This window comes from Cupressus sempervirens, chromosome 11 (assembly GCF_028749045.1).
Source record: "Cupressus sempervirens isolate cs-2001-9-10 chromosome 11, ASM2874904v1, whole genome shotgun sequence".
In the NCBI taxonomy this organism is placed as follows: domain Eukaryota; kingdom Viridiplantae; phylum Streptophyta; class Pinopsida; order Cupressales; family Cupressaceae; genus Cupressus; species Cupressus sempervirens.
Genome location: NC_143128.1, coordinates 301045979 through 301053179, shown reverse-complemented (window position 1 = coordinate 301053179; position 7201 = coordinate 301045979). Strand labels below are relative to the sequence as shown.

The 7201-nt window shown below is 37.0% G+C and overlaps 1 pseudogene across 1 annotated transcript; it reads right to left on the bottom strand.

Annotated features, from left to right (window-relative positions):
* Nucleotides 1-347: 347 nt before the first annotated feature.
* On the bottom strand, nt 348-3296 carry LOC149529324 (pentatricopeptide repeat-containing protein At3g12770 pseudogene; annotated as a pseudogene). Its single transcript, XR_016359048.1, has one exon. The product of XR_016359048.1 is annotated as a pentatricopeptide repeat-containing protein At3g12770 pseudogene (transcript).
* Between the last annotated feature and the right edge of the window lie 3905 nt (nt 3297-7201).

Below are 7201 nucleotides of genomic sequence, written 5' to 3'. Positions count from 1 at the left end.
GACTTGCTGTAAAAAAAATTGCCTACTTATATTTTTTAATTAATCTCTTCAATGATAAAAAAATATGCAGTTTACTTCAAGATAAGCTTGGTTAGTGCAGTTCCCCTAAAGATAAGCTTTCTTACTGCAGTTTACCCTGAAGATAAGCTTTGTTACACATATACCCTTGACAGAAATGAAAGAAGTCATAGTCAACGCATGGTTTGTCATATATTTTATGATTTAGTTATTTATCGAAGGATGTTCGCAAGCATCAAGCTTCTTATGATTCATCTAGCATATCAATACTCTGCGTAGCATTAATCAGTGAACTACATCATGCTAAGAAATAACTGTTGTTAAGAAGCTTTGAGAATAAGATAGAATTGGTAATATAACTCATAAATCACACAGATGAAAGGAAAAGATTGATGTGCAAACTAATATAGAATGCTCATCTTTCTTCCTATATTGTTCTCTGAGTATTTCTCTTTGAAACTGGTACAAAATTTCTTGACCATGGTATTGTAACAATGTGTTGGCAGAATGTCCTCTTAAGAGAATAGTATTACATGTCTAAGTCGTAACAGTGGACAAAACCTTCCAAGCTCTCATACAGAATTGATCACAAGCAACTCATACTGTTCACCAAATTTCTGTACTCTGTAGCAAGTTGCTTAGATTTCTTTCTCCAATGTATTCTACAATTCCCTGTTTTTCTACCTCTGCTTCAAAAGGTGCATATCAACACTTGTTAAGTAGAAGCACATTCCTAGCATCGAGCAGATCTCTGCAATATTTCCAGCTAGGAGAATATCTGAGCAATTAGCATGTTCTCATTTCATCCCTAAAGATTTTGCTTCATTAAAAATTAGATGAGTGATGTTTTGATCTTTTTCTACGCAGCCTAATTCTGTAGCCCGCAACTGTATCATCGTGCAGAAAAGTTTAATGGGTTCTTCGATCATCACCAATAATCCCTACAAGAGCAGTTCCCATCTCTAAAATGATGGAAACGGTATGAATCCCTAACGATGATTTCGCGATTGACAAGCTTGGAGATTAACTTAGTCGCAGCATGACAATCACCACAAACACGAAGATTCTTGTTGACACGGATTGGTGTTCCAGGCAATGTATTTAATAGCCCAAAAGCAATGGCTAGTTTCTCACTATGCCCACATAAGATGTATTCCTTCTCTTCCTCGTCCACATTGTGAAATACAAAGCTGGTGTCGGGAACAAAACCAGCAGCCTTCATCTGCCGAGACAACTTCTCCAACATTGCATAGATCTCTGCTGATTGGGGATGTGATTTGTCTTCTACCTGAAAAGTGTGGACTTTATTGCCCATCTCAATCCAGCTGCATCCGGGGCTTTTTTTCAATCCCTTTTGTTTCATAATAGCTCTTACATTTTCTGCATCTTCCCACCTGCCAGCTTCAGCGTACATGTTTGATAGCAATACATAAAAACCTACATTATCCGACTCCAACTCAAGGAATTTTTCTGCTACATATTGTCCTAAACTTATGTTGTTATTTACTCTGCATGCAGCAAGCAAGGTTCCCCATACATTCTTTCCAGGTTCTATGGGCATATTTTTAACAAAATCCCATGCTTCATCTAAGAGCCCTGCACGGCCAAGAAGATCAACCATACATGCACAATGCTTCTCGTGGAGCATACTAGGATACAGCAGAGCGATAGAATCAAATATCTTCCGACCTTCATATACAAGTCCCGAATGGCTACAGGCAATTAAAATAGCAGTGAAGGTAATCTCATTTGGGGTTATTCCTGAGAGTTGCATTTGATTATAGAGTTTGAGTGCCTTGCCCCCATGACCATGCATACCATAGCCTGCAATCATTGCGGTCCAAGATCCAACATCTCTATAAGGTATTTTGTCAAACACATGTCTCGCAAAATTTAAAGTTCCACATTTAGCATACATGTCTATGAGACCGTTGGAAGCAAAAACATTATATTCAAATGCATTTTTTAAAATACAACAGTGTATTTCCTTCCCCTGCTTCAGGAAACCTAATCGGGCAAAGGCTGGGAGAACACTAATGATAGCGATTGAATTGAGTTTAATTCCTGAAAGTTGCATTAAACTAAAGAGTTCCATAGCTTCATTGGAATACTCATTCTGAGCATAACCTGAAATCATCCCATTCCACGAAACCACATTTCTTACAGGCATTTTGTCAAACACGTAACGTGCATCATGTACATTTCGACATTTAGCGTACATGTCCACAAGAGCACTTCCGGCAAAGACATCCTCCTCAAACCCCTTCTTCACCAAATAACAGTGAATCTCTTTACCGCATTGTAGAAATCGTAATTGGCCACAAACTGGGAGAACTGTTGTTGCAGTTAACGAATTGGGTTCAACACCTTCTACCTGCATTTGGCGAAAAAGGTTCAACGCTTCATCCATTATATGCCGCTGCGCATAACCTGTAATCATACTAGTCCAGGCAACCACATCTCTGTGAGACATTTTGTCAAACACTTGACGCGCGTCCTCAATATCGCCACATTTGCCGTACATGTCTATAAGGGTATTTGCAACAAAACCATTAGAAGCAAAGCCAAACCTAATTATAGCATTATGTACCTCAATTCCCTGCTTCAAATTCGAAAGTTCGGTGCACGCCTTCAGAACAAAAGGGAACGTAAAATTGTCTGCAGGTACACCCTCCTTTTCCAATTGTTGAAACAGCTCAAGAGCTTCTTGAAAAAATCCGTGCTTGACATATCCTCTAATCATTGCATTGCAAGAGTAAGGAATTAGCTTTGGTATACTCTGAAAAGCTATGTGAGCCTCCCTGAAACATCCCCAAATGGCATATAAGTTAACTAGCTTGGTAGCTAAAATGGAAGATTGTTCCGTACCTGTTACAAGCATCTGAGCATGGAGTTGCTTGCCTTCTGCAAGACTTCTGCTATTGGCACACTCCTGCAGAAAAGAAGCACAAGAATCATGATCCATCAAAAATGATATTTTGTTCGTACCCACTTGTGCTTTTAATATAGGCTCTTGATTAGTGGAGATGGAACTTTTGTTAAAATGCCTGAAAACCCTGGAACGTTCTTGTAATGCCATGCCATAGATGGACGGCATGTCAGCGTGAAGATTGCTCGCATTCAAAATGGGTTGTCTGCAGCTAAAATATCCCATCTAGCCAGTGAATGCATTCATTGAAACCCAAGCGTCACGAAGCTGGCCAGGGAACCGTGTTTGAATAAGAAGGCGGACTTTTGTTTTAGCTTTTTATGTGTTTTATGAGAATTTGGGAAAAAAAACTGTCGCCTTCCAATCTCAATTTTACATCATGTAGGCGAAGAAACCCATTAGCCATCCGGCTAACTTCATGCACTCATCTCCTAAAACATAAGTCGAATTATGTTGATTTTTTCAATGTACTTATGTAGTTGACTCAAGAGCTTAAAGCTAAGGTTTTAATGTTTGGGCACTAACAAATTCTCTTTAGAAATCGTGGAGTGTGAAGTGGTCAAAAAGTGTCATTTTAAAACACTCACCCAATACTAGTTTTTTTCACCCCCAATAGCCTCTCACAAAAAAAATAGTATTGTTGGCACAAATAGACCAATCAACAACCAAGAAAGCAAAAAATTGGTCAACTAATAGTACATGTTTGATTGGCTATTAGTACATGTGTTATTGGCTATTAGTACATATGTTATCATTTTTTTGGGCTTTTTAAAAGCAGTAATTGGGGGATATCTATCATGAAACCCTCATTGTCATTGGACACCCTGGCGACTACTGGGTCTCTTCACCTATTAGCCCTTTTAGTGCCCTTACTATGTGTGTTTCCTAATTTTGAGTCCCTCCCTTTTTCAACACTACAACATTTGGACCCGAATTGCGACAACAGACCATCGCAATTGGGAAGTCTACCCGTCACCCAAGCGACAAAACCACGAATTGGCTCCCATCGGATGGTCGTTGGACTTTTGCTATCGCAAATTGCGACGGCCATGTTATAAGTCGTAATAGTGATGGATGACACTATTGTAACTTGGTAGAAGGAAGGGATAAGAGTTCATGTTCACAACATCGCAATTGCAAAAATCTGTCATCATAAGTACGACATCTTAAACTTCTAGTCCTTTATCACAATTGCAATGTCTATGCAACAACTGTGTTGTGGAAGCGACGTTCATCTGTCGAGACTGGTCATCGTAATTGTGACGTTGTTGTGACAGATGTGATGTGCAAGTGAAGGCTAGTTGTTGGAAGAGTACGTCGCAATTATGACGGCTAGTCAAATTATTATAATTTTAAAAAGTTGGTTTTAATGCCTAGGTTGCAACTACTATGAGAGAGGCTTCAAGCTCTAGTCGTCATATGCAAATAGAAGTAAAGCAGGTGAAAAGAAATGTGGTTAAAAAATTGGGTCACCGTGGTTTAAGTAAGCTAGTTGCAGTTAATAAGTAGCCTACCAATGAATTTGGACTACAGTCTAGTTTGAGAGCAGATTGTTCGTGTGAAGCTACAAATGATAGACTTGCAAAAGGTTTGGGAGACATTCTAGGGATGTAAGGCATGATGGAGTCTTCCACATGTTAGTTTGTGGTGACTGATCAAGAAAGTACTGTACATACTTCATAAATTCTTTGGGGTTCGAAAAAAATGGATAGAAATAAAAATTACATGCAAATATAACCAATAACATAAAATAATAGATCACATAGAAAAGAACACAAGGCACCAAGATTTAACGTGGTTCACCCAATACCTAGGCTACATCCACTAAACAGTAAGTCCGAGCTTATTACAATCCATTAATTACAAGTTGATACAATCTATAATCCCTTACAGCTCAATACTGCCGCAAGAACCAATTTCGCATCACAACTTAATGAAAAATACCTAACCCTAAGCCCTTTTATACAAGTATTTTATGTTGCTTTAGGGTTACAACATGTCGGCCACAGCCTAAAAAACACCACAAGTTTTCCTCAACAAGAAATATTGTTGATTCAACTAGTCATGACAATCCTTTTCCAAGCACAAGATTAGGTTCCCTTCATGAAATAGAAATATCACAGGGATTCAAAATGGGGAAGACTTACACAATAGCAGGAAAGCCTATAGAGTGATGAGAAATGGATAACCTTGTGAATAGGGATAAGGAAGCTACAGGTTTTCACAATGCTCTTTACTCATTCACTCCAATAAATCAAATGTTGAAGTGTAGAAATTACACACCATCAATTGTGTGATGGGCTTATCTTTCCTTAGACTCTAGTGATCACTCAGAATACTCCATCAAATGTTGGGGGAAGGGATATCCACCAAAGATTGATTATTCAGATTCATTGACCCATGTAGGTGGAATATTATTTGACAGAACTGTCACAGATTCCATGGATAGACTCTAACTTGTTTGCAAAGCAAGTTCAAGAGCATACTAGATGTTTTCCTATTGAGGAGGAAAGCCTGATTGAGGAGGAGATTATGGATTATCATACTGCAATGAATACAACTCGAAAAGGATTTAGCTCATTGACTAAGAAAAATGTTCTCAGTACCAAAAATATTCTAACAAACTCAGGAAAACATAATTCACCCATAGCTACTCCTCCAACTGGAAGTTTCTTTAAAAGGATAGTCACCAGCTCCATGGAAAAACAAAAAAAAAAGACCGGATTTGTTAAAAAAGAAAGCTTTGGCAAGCCCCAAATTCAATTCTACAAATCTTGGAGGGCAAGCTTCTATAAAGCAAAGTCTAAGTGAGTTGTAAAACATATATGGTTCATCAGTCAAAAAGAAAGATTCAAAAACACCTAGCATAAGAACAGGTAGCAGCTTTGCAAGCTAGATTTCACCAAGCATAAGTAAAAAACTAAGCAACATGTGATGCAAATGTGAAATCATTTATTCCATTAGTTTAGCAAAAATAGGCAACAAAATTAGTTATGACAGGTAAATTCTTGTCAGATTTTGAGAAAATAGTTTGTGTTTTATCATATGCATTCACTATTTTTAATATATTGAACAAAACATCTTTTCCATTGTTTTTTGACTTCTCTCAGTGTAACAAGGATTCCTTTGAATCACTTACATGCCCTTATTTGAAATCATTTTCGTATTTAGCTTTGAACTTCATGTGATACTATTTTCCTACAATAGTTACTTATCACCATTTTTAGTTTTGTTTACATTGTCACTTCATTTTGTAACTAGGAAAATCATTATTTTTCTCATTATTTGGTTGTCCTTCTCCACTGCTGCTCACAGTCTTCCATGACTTGTGACTGTGATAACAACATTATCACTATTCATTTTAACACTTCATTTTATCATCTACTAGTCATGTAAACAACTCTTTTAAATGTACTTACAAGAAAAATGAAAAGTCATATGATTTTAACAAACCTTATCTAAAAAGCATACATATTATTATTCTTGAGACTATTTTCATTTTGTTATGTATCTTTAAAAGACTCTTCCATGTAGTTGATTCTGTTGGAAATGGAAAGGACTAACTGAGAGGGGAGGGGTGAATTGGTTACTATAAAAATAAATCCAAAAGTCCCTTTAAGATGTCAACACAATATAAAATTAAAACTTGTTGTAACTTGATTAACATTGAATATTCTGTTGTAACTCAATTAACACTGAATATACTAATGTCACTCAGTTTGCGCTAGATAATTAGACCTTAAGATATTAATGTGATTAGCCTTTATTAACATAGTTGTAGAAACATAAAGGAAATAACATGAACATAAGAGATGTCAAGATTTAACATGGAAACCCAATTTGGGAAAACCACCAATTGCAACTAGTTACTATTTTCACTCTTCTAAAGTGAGTGTTGTTAGGAGCCAACCATGTTAAAGGTTAGAAAACACACCATTAGGTGTGACCCTATTAGAGGATTTAATTCACCCTGTTAAGAGTAAATTTTTTAGAGGTCTTTAGACACTTCAATCTAGAAATGCCACCTTGTTAGAGGATTTGTTGAATAGTTGTTAGGCTAACTCTATTAAGAGATTCGATTCACTACTACAATTATTAGAGAGTAACAATGACTTGACCTGATTGTTGATGCAGATATCTTTGTTGGTTCATATCTCAATTCTAGCTTGATTACTTGATCCTCCTTGATTAGAATGTTCTTTGTAGCTAGGTCAACTTGGATGCTCTGCCCTTTATAGATATCCTTAAAACTTG